The following is a 16,545-nucleotide window of genomic DNA, read 5'->3' as shown; positions in this document are numbered from 1 at the left end:
TTAAAGTAATGTTAGCTCAAATCCTTATCTAATACATTTTTTAAAATATTGTAATATCCTTTGATTTCTATTATCAGATCCTCTAGATATGCCTAGCTCTTTTGAATGGTTGTATAGTATTCTGTTGCTTGCGTGCGGCATAGTTGACTTAACTTCTCCCTTTTTAATGAACACATAGGTCATTCCTAAACTTTTGCTATTCCTTGCAATTTGAAATACATTTCTTTGTACCTGGTCTTGTCTTATATGTAAAGCAGAACTGGAGGTTTAGCTTCTAGAAGTGTAATTGCTGTATTAAAGAGTAGGCACATTTTACATTTTGATAGGCAAAATCAAGTTGCTGTCAGGACACCTGGGTGGCTCAGCAGTTGAGTGCCTGCCTTCAGCTCAGGGCATGATCCTGGAGTCCCGGGATCCAGTCCCACATCGGGCTCCCCGCAAGGAACCTGCTTCTCCCTCTGCCTGTGACTCTACCTCTCTCTCTCTCTGTGTCCTTCGTGAATAAATAAATGAAATCTTTAAAACAATTAAAAAAAAGTTGCCCTCTATTAAAGTGGTACAAACTAGTTACAGTCATCCTAATATAGATGGAAAGTTTGCTGGCACATTTTGTTTCCTCACACCCTCAGCACCACAGCATTACCAAACCTTTTTGATCTTTGCTAATCTAATAGGTACAAAATGCTGTCATATCGCAGGTATAGTTTTCTTTCGCTTATTAGTAGTTTTTGTATGCTTACAAGTCATTTTACTTTATGTTACTGAAAATATTGTTCCTTTTTTTCTTCTAGGTTCTCATGGCTTTGTTTTTCACATTTTATTATTTGCATAAATATGGAATTTATTTTAGTGATAGCAACAGATACCCACTTGTCCCCCAAATCTTGAAAGAATTTGTTTATTTTGCTACATAAAATACAAAGCTTCTATATAGCAATAAAAACAATGAATATTAAATTTACAAAAGAAATTCAGAAAAGCAATGAATATTTGAAAATAAAGGGGCACCTGGATGCCTCAGTTGGTTAAGTGTCTGCCTTTAGCTCAGGACACAATCTCAAGGTCCTGGGATGAAGCCCATATCCAGCTCCTTGCTCAGTGGGGCAGCTGTTTCTCCCTCTCCCCAGGCCCCACCCCATCTGCCTCACTTCTCTCCGCTGATCCTGCACCCAAGTGAGCTCTCTATCTCAAGTAAATAAAATATTAAAAAAAAATGAAAGTGTAAAACAACTGTATAAAGAAAACATTAAAAATGAGGTGTCTGTAACTACCAAATGGGAAAACATTTTTTAAGATTTATTTATTCACTTGAAAAAGAGAGAGAAAGGGCACATGCAAGAGCAGGGAGGGTGGTGGTCGGGGATCAGGACAGAGGAGAGAGAGTCTTAAGCAAACTCTGCTGAGCTTGGAGCCTGACACAAGACTTGGATCTAAGGACCTGGAGATCATGACCTGAGCTAAAACCAGGAGTCCACCAGGTAACCAACTGTGCTACCCAAGTGCCTATTTTAAAAAGTCTTTAAAGACTTATAATCTTTGGTACTGGTGATAACATGTGGAACAGGTACCATCTCATGATTGTTGGTAGAATTACTGTATTTGGGAGTGCAACTGCAATGTCTTTCAGAATATATAATGTTTATATCTCTTAGCTTATTCCACTTAGGAAATTTATCATATTGAAATATTTACATATATGACCAGAGATGTGATCAAGAATATTTATTGCAGTATTGTTGGTAGTCATGATTAAAAACAAAATGTCCTTAATAGTAGAATGATTAAATAAACTATGATTGTCCATATATATTATCCAGTGACAAAATCAAATTGCCATACAAAATAATATGATTTCTGTTAAAAAATACATATATCTAGGGGAGCCTGGGTTGCTCAGTTGGTTGAGTGTCTGACTCTTGATTTCAGTTCAGGTTGTGATCTCAGGGTCCTAGGATCCAACCCCAAATGGGGCACTGCACTTGGCACAAAGTCTACTTGCCCCTCTCCCTCTGCTCCTCCTCCTGCTCTCTCTCAAATAAATAAAATCTTTAAAAAAATACATATATCTATTTATATGGAAATATTTATAACAACAATGGTTCCTCTGAGGATTAGAATTACAGTAAACATTGCATTTCTGAAATGTTTTTACTTAAAATCTTTACAACATGTGTGTGCTACTTTTGTTACAAAAGGTCTAGGATATTAAGAAGACAAACTGCCAGCTGTAAAATAAATAAGTCATGGGGAGGTAAACTACAGCATTGGGACTATAGTTAATAATACTGTATTATATATTTGAGAATTACTGAGAGTAGATCTTAAAAGTTTTAATCACAAGAAAAAAAACCTTTTTTGTAAATTAATTAAATAAAAAATTCAGTTGCTCAGTCCCACCAGCAAGTGGCTAGTGGCTCCTGAATGGAATAGATACAGAACATTTCCATCATCACTAGAAGTCCTTTTGGACAATGCTACTTTAGAGTCTAGCATAGCTGATTTCTCTCTTAAAGACTAAATAAAAATTATTTCTCTTTTGCCAGCTTCTGTAAACAAACAAACAAAAAGGTCAACAGATGATCACTATTAACATAAAGAAATTAAATAGCTGGCCTTAACACATTTTTCATTGGGGTCCTGGACCTCAGAATATTCATCACTTATAGACTAACCTGTGTCACACTCTAAATCAGGAATATTTTATGTGGACCCATGGACCACCCCTTAATGGACTCCTTGAGATTATATTTCAAGGACGTGTATTTGTGCATTTTTCTAGGGAATATATCCATACATTTCAACAAATTCAGAAAAGGGTTTATAGCTTTCCAAAATGTTAGGATTGTGTGCTTTAAATGCCAATGATTTAAAAATACCACCTTTACCTCAAAGGTTGCAAAGAATTCTAGGCTAATCTAAATCTGTAAATAGCAATGTTTTCCCAGCTGGCTTCTTGTGTTCATCTCAATATGAAATATTTGTATTCTGGCTTGTACCAACTGTGTTAGTGTTTTTCCTCCTTTAAGCCCAGAAACATAATTATCCTTTTTTGCTTACAGAGTAAGGACTGTGATGGGAACTTTGCCCAGAGGAGAAGCAGAAGCAAGATAAGTAATCTACCAAAACATGAGCAGGTAATTGGAGCACAAAGTCTGACAGTGCTTAAGGAAGACTTTGTGAGACAGTACTGACACTTCCAAGTGAACCAAGAATTAGCTAGGGAAAAATGCATCAATGGAAACCAGATAGGACTACAATTACCCTCAGGTCCACTGAATAAACAGGTTATTTTCTTTTGGTGGTAGCTGAAGTCTCTTTAGAATGTGAGAATTCCCCTAGGATGTAGAGTTACATGACAGCAATGGCACAGATAACTCTAAACATCGGGAGGTAGCCTGGTAGCTGAGTACAATGAAAGAACACAGCATTTGCACTCAAAAGACCTAAGTACAAATCTTGACATGTTACCTCACTTCTTTGAGTGTCATTTTCCTCATTTATAAAGTGAAGGAAATAAGAATAGCTGATATGTCCCACACATAATAGCCTGTAATGTTCTTTCAGAATTCAATAGGATTGAATGAAATATGTGTATGAAAACTGTAAAGTGCTATTACAGAAAATCAAACAACAATAAAAGCAAAAGGTATGCAGATTTTTGAATTAGTGTTCTAGACTTATTGATTTTTTTTTTTTTTAAATAATCTCAGTCATTCTGAAGAGAAACTTTAAAAAATATTTATCAGGTAGTAGGGCTAGCTAGTCCTATGAAAGGTTAAGTTTGAAAAATTTGTTGTGCTCCTGTAACTTCCACTTTTCTTTACCAACAAGATTCTTAGCTCTTTTTCAATTTCCCCCTGCTGGCCCCACATTGACCAGGCCTTGTTAGTTCTCTGATAGGGCTGGTAATGTGTTAGGCTAAAAACATTCACCTACTCCTGCATTTTCCTGTTGCTTAATGGCTCCCCCCGGAGCCACAATATTTCCTGAATGCCTCAGCTAGAAATTCTCATTTTTAGTTCCTAAAGAGTTAAACTGCAGAAGTGTCAACTTTAGAAAATAGAAGTTAAAATTCACCATACCTTCCAGCTTTCTCTCTCAGCACATTAGTATAATCTGATTTATCAGATTAGGTAGTTGTCACATTAAACCCTGAGGGTGAGAGATACTAGAGAGGTAAATTTTAATTAACAAAGGGAAAGAAGGAACAAGGGAAGCCAGTTTCGGTATGAGTGAAAGAGAAAGAGACAGTGAGAGAAGAATTTGGTGGGGGAGAGGTGTGTGCTGTGATGATGAGCTGCTGGGCTGATGATACCAAGGGAGGGGATCACGGAAGTATGTGTAGTACTAAAGGGGTGTGGCACTGAAGTCAAACTGCCTAATTCACAGTTTTTACTAGGGCTGGTCCCGTCTCTGACTCATTTCTACTACTTGCCCTGGCAAGTTATGTAACTGCCTATTCAGTTTGGTGGGAGGGAATAAGGCAAAGAAGCATAACCCTTCTATTTTTTGAAACTAAGCCATGTGCAAACATACACAAAGTAATTTAATGTGAACATGCTGTCCTCTAAATCTGACCTATAGGGACTTGCCTTAGGATTCATGACTGCTAATCTTAATTTTCTTAAGTGTTCCCAGAAATGGAGACCAAATCAGAAATTAAGCTTTCTAGTTTAAGCTCCATTTTAAAGAGGGTGATTTCACATTGTCTGATGGTAGTGAGCTGCAATGCAAGAAAGTTGATCATTAAAGGCTTTGTTAGGTGGAGTCAGAAGGTTTAATAAAACAAAGCATCACTTTACAAAAAATTTCTTTTTTTTTCTTTAAAGATTTTATTTATCCATTTGAGAGAGAGAGAGAGAGAGAGAGAGAGAGAGAGCACAGAGCAGGGAGGCGGGAAGGGGGAGAAACAGTTGCCCTGCTGAGCAGGGGACTCCATCCGAAAGACCCAAGCCAAAGGCAGATGCTTACCCGACTGAGCCACCCTGGTGCCCTGTAAAACATTTCTTAAAAGTTGATTGATTTTTACATTTTCTCCTATAATGTCTAATGGAAAACATAGGAGGAAAAGTAGTCTTATCTGCAGGCACTGATTATCAATTTAGGGTGAAATTCTGACCTAGCATATTCCTATAAATGAGAGAAATGCTGGATCTGCCACATTTTGCAGTTACATGAGGAGAGGAAATTTCTTAGAGAGTTGAAGTCTTAGGATGAGTAGTCTTCAGTTCACCTTCAACTTAGAGAACTATTAAAAATTATACATACATATGCAAATTAAGTGTTTTATTTTTACCAAACCCCTATCATTATACATTCATTAGTCAACCTTTTGATGTTGAGCCAAGGCTATTCTGACCATAAATCCGCTGTTGAGAGTTGAAGATTGTCTTTTTGACATTAACCTTGCCTAAATGCAAAATCTACAATTTTCTCATTTGGTTTCTGTTAAAGGAAATGTAGAAGTTGAGGACACTTGTGTAATACATTCCAGTTTTCTTGCCTCTGGTAATTCACGACGGTAATTTGTCTTTCTACAGCATTCAACTTCATTTTAAAAAATATACATAACCTAAAACTCATTACCTTAAGTGTTTTTAAATTTCAACTTTACTCTCATTTTATTTTCATTTTGGACTTGACATTTAATAAAGTATACAAAATTATATTACCTCATTACATTAGCAAGAATAACTCACATTAATAATTTGGGAAACTGGGTGGCCCAGGTGGCTCAGCGGTTTAGCGCCGCCTTCCATCCGGGGTGTGATCCTGAAGACTCGGGATTGAGTCCCATGTCAGGCATGGGACTGCATGGAGCCTGCTTCTCCCTATGTCTGTGTCTCTGCCTCTCTCTCTCTCTCTCTCTCTCTCTGTGTCTCTCATGAATAAATAAATAAAATTAAAAAAAAATTTGGGAAACTAAAACAACTGAATTTTTAAAAGATTTATTTATTTTAGAGAGGGATAGAGTGTGCACTCATGGGAGCAGTGTTGTGGGGGTGGTGGAGGGGCAGAGGGGGAGAGAGAGAAAGAATCCTCAAGCATATTCCCCCTTGGTGCTGAGACAATGTGGGGCTTGATCCCAGGACCCTGAGATCATGACCTGAGCCAAAATCAAGAGTTGGCTGCTTAACTGACAGCCAGTGGAGCCATCCAGGTGCCCCTAAAAAATTGATTTTTATGTAAGTTTCATAAGGTCAAGATTTTAGTCTGTTTTATTTACTGTTTTGTCCCTAACTCCTAGAATACAGCCTGTCACATAGTGACACTCAGATACTATTATACTGGTAGTTATAACTCAGCTGGAGGATGCATAAATGTGCAGGTATGCTCTGATACAGCTTGTTAGTAAACATTCAGCAGCCATGGACATCAGTCTCTGTGTTAATCTTATGGTTTGAATAAATGAGGGTCATTTAATAGAGCTATTTTATTTTGAAAAATCCCTATACAGTGCTTAACACAATACCTTGTATGCAATACATGTTGAGAAAATATTAATCTTTGTTGATTGTTGGTTGATCTTTTTATTCTTGTTACTCTATTGAGGGAAAGAGAAAGAGAAAGGGGTGAGGACAAATAGAACAAATATTAATATTGAGGGTATATATATATATATATATACTCTCAGAGTGTGTGTGTGGGGGGGACTTTTCTACTCTCTCAAGACAGTTATGGAACTTTGCCATTAATATGAACTCAAAGAATAATGAACTTTCTTCCCTTTGATCAGAGAATATACTCCAATTACTCAGCTTTCAATAAGCATTCCCTTGATTCATTGTAGTTTGAGTGATCCTCCATTCTCTTGTCCAGTTCTCTTAATGGGAAAGTCTTTTCAATACCATCAATGGCAGCTTGAATTAGATGAAGAGTTAAAGCATCTATCAGCCAAAAACCTTTTAGCCAAAAATCACTGTCTTTAAAACTCTCACCAGCCAGAGCTATAGACCGGATGGATTCCAATTATACTATTAACTCAAATTGAGGCCCATCTTCTTCCATATGTAGAACTCCAGACTCCTGAAAATGTGTCATCTACCTCCCATACTTCCAGAATTTTCCAAGTGAAGGTTTACATGTATTCTGTAACGTTTGACTTTGTGCTTGTACTCAAACCTCTTCCTGAAAGTCTAATGCCTGAACGTCACTTGCAGTAGGGTGTTTGCCATTTCCACTGCTGCTTGTGCCCTCCATGGGATAATCAGTATTGGTGTTAAGGAGATTATCACTCAGTGCTCCCAAAGCTGTCAACAATGAGCCAGAGCAGAGCTGGGCTCAACTGCAGAAGTAAGGCCATCATTGTGTCATACTTAGTCATGTGATTCCTGAAGCAGCACTGCTTATGTTCATTATATCACAATGTCTCTGATGAAATTAACTAATTTAAGTAGATAGAGGTGAAGGGACGGAGTCATCATGCCAAGCCTTTCCCTTTGCTGTCATCACCTTACACACATTCACTATTCACACATATACTCTTACCCTGTTCTTCAGCCAAACATAGAAAGTATTTCTGTGCGTGAACTTTCTCAAATAGATGCTCTGAATAGTCCTTGTGTTCAGTTAATAGTCAGACTCTGATAATCAGAATATTGAAGGAGGAATCAGTACCATTCTTTTTTAGTTAGGAGAGATAGCTTCTGGTTAAAGAATAATCTTTTACTTTGGGCATCTGACCATGTTTTTATCAGTAGATTATAGACTCTTTGAGGACAGTGCGTCAGAAAGGCTATTAGCTGCATAAGTAGTGACTTAAGCAGAAAGGATTCTTTTTCTCATAAGAATCCAGGTTGTAGACAACTGCTCCTGGTGTCCAAGCCTGAGTCATTGCAGTTCAGTTCTTCTTTGCCTTCCTTTTCAATCATAAGACTGTTGAAACTCTATAGATATTCAATCCTCTTTCAAGACCAGAAGGATGGAAACATATGAGGTCAACCTTGGTTATCTATCTATCTATCTATCTATCTATCTATAGAGAGAGATCTATATATAGAGAAATATTATTTATATATAGACTTTAAAAAGAAATATAATTATCTATAATTATATATTATATTATGTATTATAATTATTACAAAATTATATTATTATAATTTTAAATTTTTAAATAAAATTATAATTATATTTATACTTATATATAAATTGGCCAAAATTGTATTCTGCTAACTACAAGGAAGCAAAGAAGCAAGTATTTAGCTTTTCTAGCTTCTAGCAAAGGCAGGCATGGGAAACAAGGTTTGAGAAAAAAAAAAAAAGGAAATGGATATTGGATTATTGAAGCAATCATCAGTATCTGCTACTTTAGTATCCCCAGCATGGGTAAACTCCAGACAGAGTTTGGTTCAGTGGGTAGTGAGAATAGGGTGAATAGGTTATATGGATGTAATAATAAGTTTTTCCGTGAATCTTTAAGTAAACAAGCAAGAACTTTATGAGCTATTTCAATGTAAAACAAATTTTAAATGAATTTTTAAAAATAATATTTTCATAAAATAATGTATTAATTTTCTTTATATCACTTCAGCAATTGTATTAATAACATATTCAACTATAACCACAGTAGTAAAATCAAAATATAAATGTAATTACCAACTAAAATGCAGAGGTCTTACAAAAGAGATTGTATTTTATGTGAGGTATCATTTGTTTCTCAGTTATTATAGAAAGTTTTCTATCAAATTACAAGGCTTTCAAGATCCATTGGTTTAGTTTCCAACTTCTGTTTGGTGGTCATCAGTGTCAGGCCACTGCCTCTTTCTTCCCCCACCGTGTCATGTAAGGATGTTTTCTTTAGATGACACAGATGATTATTTCAGTTTTGCTCTAGTTATAGATTAAGCCAAGTAAAATGTAACAGCTCTAAGGCACAAGAGGCCTGTAATGGAAGAGAAAACAAAAAGCCAAAGTAGTTAATTTAATATAATCACGAATGAACTTAAAGTTTACATAGTTTTGGTAAAACTAGGGTCCTAAGTTAATATTTGTATGATAAGTACAAAAACTCTTGTTTCATTTGTTCTGTTTTATCCTTCTATTGTAATCATTCTCTAAAAAGTATATATTTATATTAGTGATATGGGATTTTTCCCTTGAAAATAATATAATTGTATACTGTACTTCTAACAATGTAAAGAAAAATGTATTCATCATTTTGCCTTGGACTGTTAAATTTCATTTTCCCAACATGGACTGCTTTTGACTTGGAAATAACTATAGATTCCTTTTGGCTTATTTTTTTCTATTCTTTCATAAATGAATTTCATATTTGTTGTTACTTTCACATTTATATGTGGTAAGTATTGCTTGTACACTTGAAGACAAAGAAAAAAGCTTATAGATTCATTGTAAGATTCTGAGAATAAAGGCACTTGATTAATAATATTTTAGCAGACAATAAATTCTTTTTTTTTTTTAATTTATGATAGTCAGAGAGAGAGAGAGAGAGAGAGAGAGAGGCAGAGACAGGCTCCATGCAGGGAGCCCGACGTGGGACTCGATCCCAGGTCTCCAGGATTGCACCCTGGGCCAAAGGCAGGCGCCAAACCGCTGCGCCACCCAGGGATCCCAGACAATAAATTCTTATTTAGGCACCTGCAAATCACTTAATTCACTTGTCACCATAGTGTTTGAAGATAGGTATGAATGACTTACCGTGTTTTTATGATTTCTAGAAACTCCTCAATGCCAACTAATAATACCCAGTAACATACAGTTCAATTGTTATGTCATGCTTTTATTCCTTTAATATTTTGTGCTCTCTTCACAGCACAGATATTCCTATTAATATTTTTAAAAATTAATAGTATATGCAATGATGCATGGATATAGATTGTACAAAGAATTTCAAGTTCTTACATCTCATTTTCACCAAAAAGCACACATATACAAAAAAAGATAACTTTGTCATGCAAAACTGAACAAGAGTGAACAGATAAATTTGTTCAGACAGAACATCTGCCAAGGGATCCCTGGTGGCTCAGTGATTGAGCATCTGCCTTTGGCCCAGGTCATGATCCTGGGATCCCAGGATCCAGTTCTGAGTCGGGCTCCCTACAGGGAACCTGCTTCTCCTTCTGCCTGTGTCTTTGCCTCTCTCTCTGTGTCTCTCATGAATAAATGAATAAAATCTTAGAAAAAAAAAAAGAATATCTGCCAAGAGGATTTGATGTGATTGAAATATCATTGGTGAAGTTTTGATAAGGTACTAATCATTTTTCTTTGCATTTATTTTCCTGACTGTGAATATATATAATTTTCATAGAAGAATCTTTTTCTTTTTTTCCTAAATATATTTTTAATTTATTCATGAGAGACACAGAGAGGCAGAGACACAGGCAGAGGGAGAAGCAGGCTCCACACAGGGAGCCCAACGCAGGACTTGATCTTGGATCCCAGGATCACGCCCAACTGCTGAGTCACCCGGACTGCCCCTTCATGGAAGAATCTTGACTTAATTTTCCTTTTTTCTTTTTTTAAAGATTGATTGATTGATTGATTGATTGATGATAGACATAGAGAGAGAGAGAGAGAGAGCCAGAGACACAGGAGGAGGGAGAAGCAGGCTCCATGCAGGGAGCCCAACGCGGGACTCGATCCTGGGACTCCAGGATTGCGCCCTGGGCCAAAGGCAGGCGCTAAACCGCTGAGCCACCCAGGGATCCCCATGATTTAATTTTCCTAATTAGAGAGCTAATATAATCCATGACAGTTTTTATATTTTTAATAGCACATCATTATTTTTTAACCTCTAGAAAGTTGGAAGGGTTGGGATGCGTGGGTGGCCCAGTGGTTGAGCCCCTGCCTTTGGCCCGGGGTGTGATCCTGGAGTCCCTCGATGGAGTCCCGCCTTGGGCTCCCTGCACAGAGCCTGCTTCTCCCTCTGCCTGTGTCTCTGCCTCTCTCTCTGTGTCTCTCATGAATTAATAAATAAAAATTTAAAAAAAAGTTCGGAGGGGCATATACCTTCTTTGTTATGGCAGTTATTTAATAGATAGTTAATTTTTTCTCATTATTTATATTTCTTTCTTTTAAAATATTTAATTTATTTATTCATGAGACACAAAGAGAGAGAGGCAGAGACATAGGCACAAGGAGAAGCAGGCTCCATGCAGGAAGCCCGCTGGGAACTCGATCCTGGGACTCCAGGATCAGCCCTGGGCCAAAGGCAGGCGCTAAACGCTGAGCCACTCAGGGATCCCCTATTTTCTATTTCTTGAAATATTTTCTCTCCTTGTTTTGAAGCATGCAGCTGATTTTTCCATTTCTTCCCATAGTCTTTTATTTGAGAAGAGTATGTTCACATGCTTAAAGAAATTCAAATAGACATGATGCAGTGACTTCTGATTGTCTCCTAGGTTTCTTCCTATGTTTAAAGTAATTTCTTTTCCCACTTGAAATAAAAGAAGGCCAATAAATTTAATATATACCCAAAGATAATATTTATTTGAATTGGAATAGAAGGCCATTCATTCAAACACCATTGATATTCTATAATCGTGATTTTCCCATGAATATAGAATAGTCTTTGCTCCTGGGAAGAATCATGGAAGGGCCAGAGAAAAACAAACTCTCCTTTGATTTCACAGTTTCAAGCCAAATCCACCATGCTGTGAAGCCCTGTGAAGAGGAGTATTCCTAGGTTAACTTGGTGGGTCATTATGTGCAGCATTTTTTCGTTTTTATCCTCTACCAAGTCTGCATTCTGAGTTCCACGCTATGAAATATGTTTCTAACTGATCTGCCCAGGTTGCATAGGGTTGGGAGATGGAAAATAAATGATAGAAAGAAAGATGCAAGGGTTTAATTATTTATCCAGTTCCAAGTCCCATAGCTTCACATTAAAATCTTGTTGAAAAAAATTTGATTTCCCCACTTAATTAGACTTTCAGCATTTGTTTTATGATCTTTGACTATACCAAGAATGATATTTTCTGTAAAAATGAGAAATTAAAATCTTTGATACAGTAGTGTTATTTAAATTTTAAGTAATTACTATTTAACAGTCCAGAAAATGATATGAAATTTAGCCAAATTAAAACCACTAATTTTATTTATTTATTTTAGAGAGAGAAGAGAGAGAGAGAGGGAGCATGAGAGTGAGGGAGGAGGTGAAGTAGAGGGAGAGGGCGAGAGAGAATCTCAAGCAGACTCCCCGCTAAGCACAGAGCCCAACCCGGGTCTCAGCCTCACCACCTGAGATTATGACCTGAGCCGAAACCAGGAGTTGGATGCTGACTGAGCCACCCAGGCACCCTTGATTTATTTTTATACAAGGGATATTGTTATGAATTATGAATTTGTCATTATGAATTTGTTTCCAAACATAAGTAGTTGTTAAAGTACAGTACAAGTTTTCTTGAAGTTAGCTTAACAAGTAATTTTTAAAAACATCCTAAAACCATAGATATTATACACCTGCTTAAAACTATTTTTTAGTGCCTTGAAACTAAAAAACTTTAAAAATTGTTAAATAATTATTTCATAATTAAATACTTTAATAATTGTTATATAATTGTTATAGTAGTCAGTGTCTTTAATATAGATGTCATCTCTCTGGACTTAAATTTTCTAATTTGTTAAATGGTGAGTCTAAGGTGGCTAGACTTTAATATAACAAATGTTATTTAAAAATTCTTATATGGGGAATCCCTGTGTGGCTCAGTGGTTTAGTGCCTGCCTTTGGCCCAGGGCGTGATCCTGGAGTCCCGGGATCAAGTCCCACATCCGGCTCCCTGCATGGAGCCTGCTTCTCCCTCTGCCTGTGTCTCTGCCTCTCTATCTCTGTGTCTTTCATGAATAAATAAATAAATAAAATCTTTAAAAAAAAAAACTGATTTTCTTAAAAAAAATAAAATAAAAATAAAAAATCTTATATGAAAGTAAGAAATACAACAGTACATGTGGGAAATACAAGAAAATACGCACATACATATGCACATGCATACTTATCTAGATTTGCTTGAATTTACATAAAGAAATACTGAGAGGACTCATGCCATTAAAAATGCTATTGGAAACAGTTACTGGTAAGGAGCAGGGAAGAATGGGCAGCATTCCTGACTGTGGACAGCAGAGGATGAAGACTTCTTACTGTATACATTTTGATGTCATCTAATGTATGAAACATGTGAAATTACCTAGTCAAAGAACAAGCACAATAAAAGGCATGCATACAGAACCTTACACAGGAGAAGAAATATCTGAGGAAAGAAAATAAAGCTGTGGGGAAGGAAATAAAGATGGGGAAAATTGTTGAAAATGGCTTTTGTTCCCTCTGAGAGTACAGGGATAATCGGCTAATCCAATGTACTGCTCTAGGAGTAACATGAACTTTCTTCCTTTTCTCTGCAGCTCATCCTGTTAAAGATCTGTTGTTACTGTTACAAGATATTGAGGGGGGTGAGTTTCCAAGTTGGATTTGTATTTTCTATATGGATCTTTAAATGTTGTGTGCTGTATATTTAAAACTAATTATTAAGAGAATAACAGTGTCATCCTTATTTAACTTGCTTTCAACATTTAAAAAAAATAACTTCATTGTTCTCTAACATAGATGCTTTTACATACGTAATGATAGAGCTGGTAATCTGTCATTATCTAGTAAAGCTATTTTTTCTTTTTTGGTTATAATAAGGTCTGAAATAGCTTTTCCATTAGGAATCTGGATCATCAGGATTTTCTGTCTGAAATGCATCATTATGTTGCAAGTTGGAACTTGATATGCAAGATGTCAATCAAGACAAAAGTTTTCTTTTTATATATTCTGTCTTCCATGCATTTTTCCCCTTCTTTTTCATTTCAGTCAAAATTTACTGAGAGACAACTCTTATACGTTGCATTTTTCTAGACACTTCTAAAATATGGGAAACAACGATGAAGCTGAAAATAGTTTATGATTTGAATGTTCATAATTATTTCAACATTCAAATAATTCAGGTCTTTTACAAAACAGCAAGAAGTAGAAAAAGTAAACAAACTCAAAAACAAACAAACAAACCCCAAATAGTCCACTGGCTCTTATTCCCTCCTCCAGTTATTTCTTTGTAGAGGCAACTGGTTTTAATTTTTCCAACTCTTTCTTCTCATATTTACCTTCATGTTTCTATATAACATCTATGGGCTGCTATTGAAAGGCAGCAAACTAGGATGGTATTCAAGAGCTGCTAGACTTCAAATTCCAGCTCCTTAATGACCACTTCCCTTTATCTTGGTCACTGTTTCTTGACAGGCACAGCTGACATATTGGGCCAACTGACTTTTTGTTGTAGGGACCATTCCGTGCATTTTAGGATGTGTAGCATATCCCTGGTCTCTACCCATTGGATTCGAGTAACACTGTCACCCCAGGGGTAACAACTAAGAATGTGTTTAGGTATTGCCAAATGTCCCCAGGAGAAACAAAATCACCCCAGTTGAGAACACTAATCTTGAGGAAGTAAAGTTTTCTGTGACTTTGTTCCTTCATCTGCAATATGAGGATTATACAATTATATATATAATTTTTACAATTACATATCCATTAGACTTCCATTCCTCCCATTTTCCCAATACAATTATCACAATTTCTATTTATGTCAACATTTAGCCTTTATAATGATTATGTATTACTCAAAATTGAGTCACATAGTGGATTAGTATATTCATTTATTTTCAGTATATTTATTTTCTTGTACTTTTTTTCCTCCTAGAGTAAATAATTGCATTTTTTGTTTCTGTTTGCTTAGTTTTCTATGTAGTTAAACATCCCTAAGCTGTCTGTTAGAAACATAAATCTACCTGAGAAGATTAGACATGTTTGGCAAATTAACAGTTTTTCTTTCCCTCTTTTGGAGACATTCTTCCCAGAGCTTTGCATTCTCCTGCTCCAATGTAGACCTGTTGCTCTTTAGGCCTTGCTGCATGGGTAGGATCTGGAATTTCTTTGCACCATTGTCATGGGATTTCTCTTTATTGTGTGTTTGATTCCCTATTTCTGGATCTTATGTTCTTCCTCTAGTTTTCTCCTTTGATTTGGTGAATTACACCCTCCAATAGATCCTTCAAATGTCTAAAAATGTATTTATTTTAATATTATTATATTTTGGAAATTGTTTCCCCTCAAAATATTAAAGGTTATGTTGCATTGTCTCTTACAGGGTTGCAGTTGAAAAGTTTGATACCATATCAATTCCTGAATCTTTGTATATATAAATTGTTTCTCCTCAATGGAGTATTTGCAATCATTGTCCATTTTGTCCATGGTGTTCTGAAGTTTCACGATAAGGAGCACAATATAGATCTTTTTAATATTATTATGGTGGCTACTGAAAATTCAGGCCTTTTAGTTTAGGGAAATTTTCTTATAATATAACTTCATTAATAACTCTGTCCCTTCCACCTGTCCGGTACCTCTGCTCTCTCTTTAATCTTTAGGTATCTTTAATCACATGCTGAACCTTGAATTTTCTGATACTCTATTCTCCCTTAATTTTCTTCTTTTCTCCTCTATTTTCTGGAAATCTTTTTGATGTTTTCTTTCTTCCCTCCTTTCTTCCTTCCTGTCTATCTTCCTACCTTCCTTCCTTCCTTCTTTTTTTTTTTTTTCGGCTTATATTTTAAATTACAGAAGCTCTTTTAAGTTCTTTGAGTGATCCTTTTAAAAATACATAATATTTTGTTATCTTTCCTAGAAAGCAATATATTTTCCTCTCTCTGAAGGTACCAATGATACTTTTTTTTAAAGATTTTATTTATTTATTATTCATGAAAGACACAGAGAGAGAGAGAGAGAGAGAGAAAGAAAGAAAGGCAGAGTCACAGGCAGAGGGAGAAGCAGGCTCCATGCAGGGAGTCCAATGTGGGACTGGAACCCGGGTCTCCAGGATCACACCCTGGGCCGAAGGCAGGTGCTAAACTGTTGAGCCACCCAGGGATTCCCACCAATGATACTTTTGAATATTTTATTTCTTTCTCTCTCTCTCTCTCTTTTTTTTTTTTTTTACTTTTGAATATTCTCTTTGCTCCTTGTACTGTTTCCTCCAATTGCCTTTCCCCGCCCCCCCCCTTTATTGGGTTTGTCTTTTATATTAGAGGCTTCTCTCAAATATTCTGTGATCCTTGTCTGCCCTTTCATGTTTAAGAAATAAAATTCATTATTTTCAGATGGCATGATTGTTACCTCCAAATTCAAAAAATAAAAAAAATACTAAAATTAATAAGTAAATTATTTAGCTGGATCGTAGGATACAAAAATCAATTATCTTTCTTTGGAGTGACCAAGTAGAAATTGAAACTTCAAGAGATATCACAACAGCATCAAAACTTGAATATTATGGGATAAGTCTAAGAAAAATATGGAAGATTTATACACTGAAAACTGTAAGACATTGATGAGAGAAATCAAACAGGACCCAATAGCTGGAGGAATACACCTTGTTCATGGATTAAAAGAATTGCTGTTTTTAAAATGTCTATTATTTCATATTCATTTATAGAATCCATCAATTCAAATAAAAATTGAAGCAACTTTTTGGTAGAAATGGACAGACTTATTCTAAAATT

This window comes from Vulpes lagopus, chromosome 6 (assembly GCF_018345385.1).
Source record: "Vulpes lagopus strain Blue_001 chromosome 6, ASM1834538v1, whole genome shotgun sequence".
NCBI lineage: Eukaryota > Metazoa > Chordata > Mammalia > Carnivora > Canidae > Vulpes > Vulpes lagopus.
Note: the sequence above shows the minus strand (reverse complement) of the source record.